Source organism: Leptosomus discolor, chromosome 1 (assembly GCF_034619465.1).
Source record: "Leptosomus discolor isolate bLepDis1 chromosome 1, bLepDis1.hap2, whole genome shotgun sequence".
In the NCBI taxonomy this organism is placed as follows: Eukaryota; Metazoa; Chordata; class Aves; order Leptosomiformes; family Leptosomidae; genus Leptosomus; species Leptosomus discolor.
The window spans coordinates 101683608-101692171 of record NC_141391.1 but is presented as its reverse complement, the minus strand read 5'-3'; positions in this window follow the sequence as shown (position 1 = coordinate 101692171).

The window sequence follows — 8564 nt, the reverse complement described above, 5'->3', positions numbered from 1 at the left end:
CCATTCAGTTTTGGCCTGTTAGTAAGAATGAGGGTGAGTGTTATTTCACGTTAGGTTTAGCCATTTGACAGCTGGACAGTTATTATATTTTCTCATTTTCTGAAATGACCTAGTCACCTACTCCATAACAAATTGTCACTTTAGATTGTTGTCTTACATGACCTGGTCAAGTTTTCTTTGTAATGCTGTGAATTTTTTTTATCTAATTCAGAGTTTTCATAAATCCACTGACAACTGCCTCTTAAAAAGATAAATGTAAGTTTGATTCTCTTATCTATTACATGCCTGGACAAATAGGTTGACTTGCTTACACCATGTGCTTTGAAAAAAGAAATGCCTAATAATAAAAAATAATTGAAATCTGATATACTGGCAAATATCTTCTTTTCCTATTTATTTCTTATTTTAAAAATTTGTTCTTTCAAAAAGTGTAGCTCCCTTAGAGTTCTCACACGTACTAAAGCTCTTAGTAGACCCAGAAGCAGATTTCACTGTATACCCCATATAAAATATGCAAGTCAATACAACAAAAGGCAAAAAATGTTTTTGTTATTAATCTATAAAATGAAACTTCGTGTGTAGGATTTTTCAGCTCCTTTTCATATTTGAATTTAACTTCCCCCCTTTCACTTTGTAATTAAAATTATAGATTATTGAAATGATTTCTTACAGCAAAACTCATCTGCTAAGTATGTTCCAAATCCTGTCTTTCTCCCCCCAAAAAAGAGGTGAACTGTGTACCACACATTCTCCTTTTGGAGCCAGAGGTGCAGTTACATGAGTCACAGCAATAACCAGGTTTTAAAACAACTCTTTACACAGATGGACACAGATGAAGTATCCTTTCTACACAGGTATATGAAAAGGGCTATTCTCTCACACTTGTGCCATTTCACCTCATTTTGGTTATGAATTAACCTAGATTCCCAGCTGCACAGACTGTGCACCACGAGCCAAGCTTCCTGACACAGCACAGCAAGGAACCAAGCCTGAGTCTAGGAACCTGCTTCTGGGCTGAACACATGAGTGGTCATGGGGTTTCTTTTCCCACCCATGTACTGACACACAATGGCACAGACTTCCAGAAATGGCACCAGGGCCCCTTGTCTCCATGCTAAGTGCAGGGTTAGAAGCAGTAACATCCCTTGGTATCTGCTCAGCAACTCCTATGACATGGTCAGGAGCTGATGGGCTGAAACGTGCCTGTGAGAAGCAGGGCAGACGCTGGTCGTTCTTCACCAGGTTTGTAAATGCTCCTTGGCAGTCCGGGTGGGCTGTAGACTCTGCTTAAAAAGTTCGGGTTATAAAGTAACCACATCTTTCTCAGCTATTAGGGACATGTCAATAAAGTGCTCACACGCCCAAGCAGAGCACAAGAAAAGCCTGTGCAAAGATACCAGCATTAGTTCCAAAAAGCTTCCAGAAGCAAAACAGCTGCATTAATGAGGCCATCCTCATGGGACCCTCAGCTCAATGGAGAAATGCAGTAATAGCATGGGCAAATTATAATACTGTTATTTTCTTTCTCCAATGCCCAAGCAATGTCAAACTTTGGTACAAGCACTGTACTTCTTGTGCTGTGTAAAAGTATCCCCTGTGTCTACGCTTTAATTAGCCCTACCCTGATAGTCAAATAAATGTGTATTTCCCTTTTCTCTTCAAAGCATCTACCACTTTTCCAGGAGCAGATTTTCTTCCTGCTCTATTGTCTTGTCCAAAATCAAGATGTTGAGGTCAATCATTGTTCAGCTGCTGCAAGGAAAACAGATTATATTACCTGGTGGAACTAGGTTACCCCCAGGTACGGGCTGGAGAGGGTTGGTTTTTTTTTTTCCAGAGCTGAAAATTATCCATTACTGCATACTAAAAAGGAAATTGAAAGCAGTTCATTTTTCCTTTGCTTCTGCTAAAACAGATGAATTGGTGTTTCAGCTCTGTGGAGAAATTCACAGGACCAATCAAAAAGCCAGAGTATAGCTTCTATATAATTAAATTGTAGGCAGTTATATTTTCCAGCAGCAGGTATGTTACTTGAAATGAACCTCCATGCTGTGTATCTGAGCAGTTCCAATTAAGAAAGTTCTGCTTTGAGATCTCGCAAGCCAAAACACACAGTATGGCATTGTGCCCTCAGCTATTAAACTGGAAATACAAACCACTTTTTTGTGGTTCAAATAATCTCCAGGAGATAGCTTTACTGGAAGTTTTAAGTCATATTCTTCACATCATATTCATCTAAATTGATGATTTCCATGACCTTTTCATATAATTACAAGAGTGTTGTGTGTCCATTTTGATTAAATGGTTCCATACACCATTATGTTGCAGTTGTTTTTAATGTTGCTGAAGTAATTAGGTGCTCTCTTCTAGCTCTTCTCACAGGAGACCGTGGAGGACACACTGATTTCTTAAAATCAGTATCTACTTTTTATTGCACTGCATTATCTGATATTTCCACTCAGCTGATGTAATAAATTGGTTCATAAATTTCATGGATGATAAGAAAGAACTGATCATAATCACAGACAGAAAATTTATAAGAAGACCATTAAGAACAGTAAGCCATACACTCCTTTACTTGGGCTTCCTTGCCATGTAATATTACAAATGAATGACATACTTTAATGACTAGCAAATTAAAATTTAATGGACTTTCCATTGCCGCCTACTGTCTGTGCTTTATTTGAACTCAAGGTAGAGAGCCTCTATTTTCATTTAATTTGGCTGTCTTGTTGGACGTTTTCCATTCAGTGAAGTGACGTAGAACATGTATTTTCTGGCATTACAGATAATAATATTTTGACAAAATCAGAAACGCAGATCCTCCAATTCTTTCCTTATATTTGTTATTGTTGTTATTCTCAGCTACCCATTTCCCTCCTCTGACAATCCTATCCTTAATTCTTCAAAGTCGACAAAAGTTGTGTCTCTCTGTAGAATGGGGAGAAACATGCTTTAAAATCTCCCCAACAGAACACAGTGGGTGCCGTGCAACAGATTAGGTAGGCTTTCAATGTATTCTTAGTAATTGCGTCACTAATTTCATTAGCCCTTGCATTATCATTATGTATTAATTATTACAGTTATGCCATTGAATGCTGATATCAAACGCTGACAGTACCAATTCCCTGAATGCATCTTGTGGTTGCTGAATGTGATCACTGCTCAACAGACTGCTGCTTTTTGACAGCTGCAAGGTAACTAACGCTGCTGTCTGTGTTTAGCAAGCACCATCCACCACCGAAATCTTTCCTACATAAATTTGGTATGTATATATGTGCCAGATCCCTTCTGCCCACCTGACCATCATGACAAGGACAGAGAGGGCAGCTGACTGTCAAGCACTCTGGAGCTGATGTGTTCAGCAAGGAAGCTGGCCTTCATCATTGTTGAAAGTGTTGAGCAGACCTGAGGTTTCTCCCTTAGGCCTCTCATCCTTCACAACAACTTTGCTTTTCACATTTTTAACTTTTGCTTGTTATGTCTTGCCTTTGGTTGTAGCTATACACAACATTTCTATACTAGCTGCAGATGAAACATCCTGCTTTGCGTAGAGCTCAGCAATAGTTTTTCTAGTTATTTAGAAAACTCAAGCTTGCTTTCAAATTAGATCTGTGTAAACCAGGCATTTAGATAAGGTTTATACGTGGTACAAGCTTCTTGCATCATGTACAACATGTCAGTACAACAATGGAGCACTGGTCCTGGTGAAAGCCGGCAAGTTACTGCAGGAAAAGTAACCATGCTGAGTAATAAATAATCATTTTCATTGAAACTATATTATTTTCCAGTCTATTTAACAGTATACTACTATGACGTTCTGCTTCCCTTTTATTTTTCAACTTTTGGACTAAATACAATAAATACGGTTGTTCAAAACACAGCAAAAGCACATTATGTCTGTCAGTCAGCCTGATCTGCAGCATCCATAGAAGGATGTTTTCCAGTCATAAAACAAACAGTAATTCATTCATTCCTTGCGAATTCCAGCAAACACTTTAGAGGCCTCTTTGTAATCCATTCACTGCTTTATTGACCCAGAGTCCTCCAGGGAATGTCATAAATCCATATAATGTGTACCACCATTTGTGTCTGGATCCTTGATTTAACTGAAAGATACGTTTAAAAATCACACAGAAGCCATACAGTTCTCTTTGGGTCACATACATAAAAAGTAGCTCAGATAGATTAATTAGTTCTACAAAGGCCGCTCAGTTTTGCCACAATTCAATAAACGGCTCAACTTTAAGCACTTGCTTAGATTTCATTGGCTTGAATAGGACTTAACCACATATTTAAATCTGAGCACACACCCAACTGCATTGCCTCGCTAGTCAGGAAACCAACCTAATTCACAGTATTTAAGCATGTATTTCTGTCCACGTGACTTATCACCGGGTAGCAGCTCCTGTGCTTCAGCTGCCTCGCAAACACACATGCTCCATGCAGCAAAAGTGAATTTGCTCAATAAGAACACAGTGAGGTAATGCCTAAAAGACAATTTCTATTTAATGGCTTTGATGAACGCAAGGGTTCAAAAAAACTGCAAGGCCATGAGCTATTCAGCAGGACCAGCGGCTTGGTCACACAGCCTGGTGCCACACAGAGGTACCATAGCTGGCTCAGGTAATAGAAACCACATTAGTGCTGCACCCTGTCAGGGTTGGTACACCATGAGCCTCCCCAAGGCTACCTCAGTCCCAGCAGAAACCTGCATCAGCTTGAATGTGCACCCTTCAGAACCGTAGCCAGCTAGTTTAGGACTACCCTGGACATCTCTCCAAGGGATGTCATTGTGTCATGGCAACTTACTGTTAAACATACCCTTTTGAGCTGAAATCTTATAAAGACAGATCCTACATGACGGTAAACCGCTCAGTCATCTTTTCTCAGACCAAAGTGTTCCACTTGGATTTCTGCCCTGACAAGCACAGAGATTACAGAGATTTGGAAACCCGCATTTTTTTAAGGATGGCAGAATATCAATGCTTTTCCAGTTAAGAGCAAACACATTTACAAGTCTGGCACAGCAGACTGGAGATTTGGCTTTAACAAAGAAGCTTATACCAAGACAAATAAAACAACAAATCAAAAAGTAACCCCTCTGTGTGCTGGTTTTCTCCCATAGGTAATAATCAATTACTTGCAGTACATTCCTTCAAGGGTTCCCATGCTTTTGGTACATGGGAGAAGTCACGTTGTGCTGTCCTTACACAAGCTAAGGAAACCTCCCTTTTGTGTCTCTACATAATGCAGGATCTCACTCACAAGAGCTGCAGCTAAAATTACATTTACTGTTCTTTCTGTATTCTTCCCAGCAGACATTCATTCCTGAAAGTGTCTCGACCTCTCCAGTGAGTGAGGTAGCCATCCTGTCCTCCAGCACCTCCTTTCCTGCAGCAAGCATCTTTCCAACACCATGAAGAATGAGTCCGCAGATCCCGAGGGGCATTAGCTGGAACAGTGATGTGCCAATGTGCAGCAGTGGAGTACTAGAACCCAAAGTCTGTACCTTCAGCCTTTCTATCCCCAGTTTCCTGGGATTTCTCACCGATTTGTGTATGTCTGTGCTGGAGTGGCTCCTAGGACTGTCAAAATTTCCCCAGAGCACAGCGCTGCACAGGCTGCTCTGCCTTTGACAGACTTAGAATGCAAAACTCCCCCAGGTCTCTCTATGTCTGGGTATGGCAACTCATCCTACCAGGGATTAACAAGAGTGACAAAGGACAACTCTTTCTCCAGAGCTAGTGAAGGGATTATTTCATGTATTCTGGATCAAATGGTACATTAACAGTACCACAGGAACTGGCAAGGAATTGGTGAGGAAACGTCCATTAATTTAACATCTGAATGATCACTGCCTAACACTACATAAATGTAATAAATCACTTCACTTAATCTTGAACAGAAGTGACTGTTCTGAAAAGAGCCTTTTGTTCAAGGCCCAGTGGTTTTGAGATGTGAATAAAGGACTAATAAAAAAGGAGGAGGGTGGGAGAAAATTTTCTTTAAATGGCAATTTTACTTTGACCCTCCGAGAACAGCAGTCTGGTGAAATATCTGAAGTTTTTTGGTTTTATTGAGCAATAAACTACAGTGAGGTTTGAGTCTGTGGTGTCTCAGAGAAATTGTTAAGCCTGGAAATCACATGGCTGAGTGACTGGCATGGCAGAAATATTTGGCACTGCAAACAACTCGCAAGACAAATGAGCAAGAAAGAAGAATTTCTTACACAAGTGTAACCCAATTAATGTCAACAAAAACTTGTAAAATTTATGGTTCAATTTGTCTCGGGGAAAGTGCAGAACTGACCCTTTCCTGTACCTTCTAGGCAAGTTCATTAGCAAATTCACTGGTGTCTTGTTAACTCTACGGTCCAGTTATACAGTCAGGGGCAGGTTCACAATCCTACATCCCTACAAGTCAAGGTTAGAGGTGAAGTGTCATAAAGCTGTTAAAAACACATGACCTCTTAGATCAAGCGCATGCCTCCAGAGGTGCAGGTAAAACATATAGAACCAACTAAAATAAAAAACCTGATCTGGAGAACTGAGGGGGACAAAGACCCTGGTCCAAAGCCTATAGAAGTCCACAGAAAGTATGACTTGTCTCAGTAGCATTTGAATCACTGTCTAATTCAGGTGCCTTGATGTGCATGCAGGCAAGGCGGACAACAGAGCAGAACGCCCAAAGAGCACCCAGAAACACCTCTGCCCTTTTGTTGCCACACCAACTTTTTCCTTTCAAAGTGCACCCCTGCCTCCACCCCTGCCTGTTCAGTTGAACATGCAATCACCTGCCTGTATCCCACCCCTTCCGATAGAAAAGAATCTGTGTAAGGTCTTCAATGATATGTCAAGTTGGGGAAGGAGACAGATCTCATCGTCATAACATCAAAATGAATGAAGTTGGTCACACTAAAAACAACAGAAAGGAAATAACAGAAGCTGGTTTGGATCCTTTAGCATCTTATCCGCCTTTTGAACAAAACAGCTTGCTGTTTTGTACTGCCAGTTCTTTTTGGCACATTAGTGTGTGGACATTTCTTCGGCTGATTTACATACTTATTTAAACAAGCTGATAGCCTAATATCTTTTATAGTGTTTTATGCTGTTTGTATGCCACTTAGGTCACTGTGTAGTTTTGGTTACATGCTTGGACAATCTCATCTAAGATGTAAAATATGGTTAATGAACAAAAAATTTGCTGAGACCACAAGAGGCCTCTTTGTGTACTTTCTCAAGAATGGTTTTCTGAAGAAATTGTGAATTTTTCACTGGGAAAAAAAAAGGGGGTTGTGAAAAGGAATTTAAACACAGTTTATTTCTCCTCATGCAAAGGTTGCTAAGGGTCAGATGGAGAAAACCCTTCAAACAAAACGAATCTAGGTAAATAACCCGGCATTTCCACATCACTTCCCCTTTTTAACTTTTCATCTCCTACAAGACTGCTGGAATTGCTGTGCATTATTATTATTATTGTAACACCCTGGTGGTAGTTTGACTTTGTCACTTTGAGAAGGATAATTGTTTTCTTTAAGTATAATTACTGGCACAGGCTGTATTTGATCACTTTTCAAGACTTTCTTTTCTTCACACTTTTGGAGAAGTTCCTTGTAAAGTTTTATGGACTCTATTTTAATTCTCCCTGCTAGGTTGATTAGGTTGATTCATTTCTTTCCAGTTTTGGAAGGCTGCATTTTTCTTTTGCATTTGTGTTTTGGTTTTTTTTTTGGATGGTGGAGCGCTCGAAGGATTGGTCTCAGGCTTTGATTCTCAAAACTGTGTATTTCACACAGTTGCATCTATACAAGCTTTCTACTTGCTTTTCCACTCAACTAAAATTACATATACAGTATTAACTTATACCTAGTTCATTCTTTTCTGCAAGGAGTAGGTCATGCCTCAAGCTGTTGTCCCAAAAGCAAGTACAATGAGAAGACCTGTGGAGTCAGAAGAGCTCCACTGAGCCCCTTGTATTTTACATTGAAGATCTTCAGACATTTTTGCGCCATTTACCAAGGTTGTTCAAGATGCCTTCCAAAATACAGCTGATTTGAATAATTGCATTGGAAGTAATTCTAAATGACTACATTTAGAAAACAAGGAATTAAATAAAATATCAGACATAGGTAATCACAGGAGATTCCCAGTTTAAGGTGCAGAGTTTGGATCCTTCACTACCTTATCTCTGGGTCACTCTGCCAATAAGCATCAGCCTTCACTGGGATTGATTAGCCAAAGAGATAAGGGCCCAATCACAAATCTGTTAAAAACAATGAAGAATCTTATAAAAATATCTGTAATAACACCCTGATATCCTTGTTCAGGAAATCACAATCTTTTTATAAAGCCCTCAGAGTACATCTGTAGCCCAATGAGGGCAGGTGCTTTGGGAAGATCTCAATTTCACCTTGCCATCCTGCCTCCCCAGGAGGAGGAACCAGCAGAAGAACCAGCAGTGAAGTAGGTTTGAGGACATGTGTGCTTTTCCTGAGGAATGGTTCATGAAACAGCAACTTGCTTCACCAGAAGACAAGAGCCAAAGAAATACTTATTTCCTGC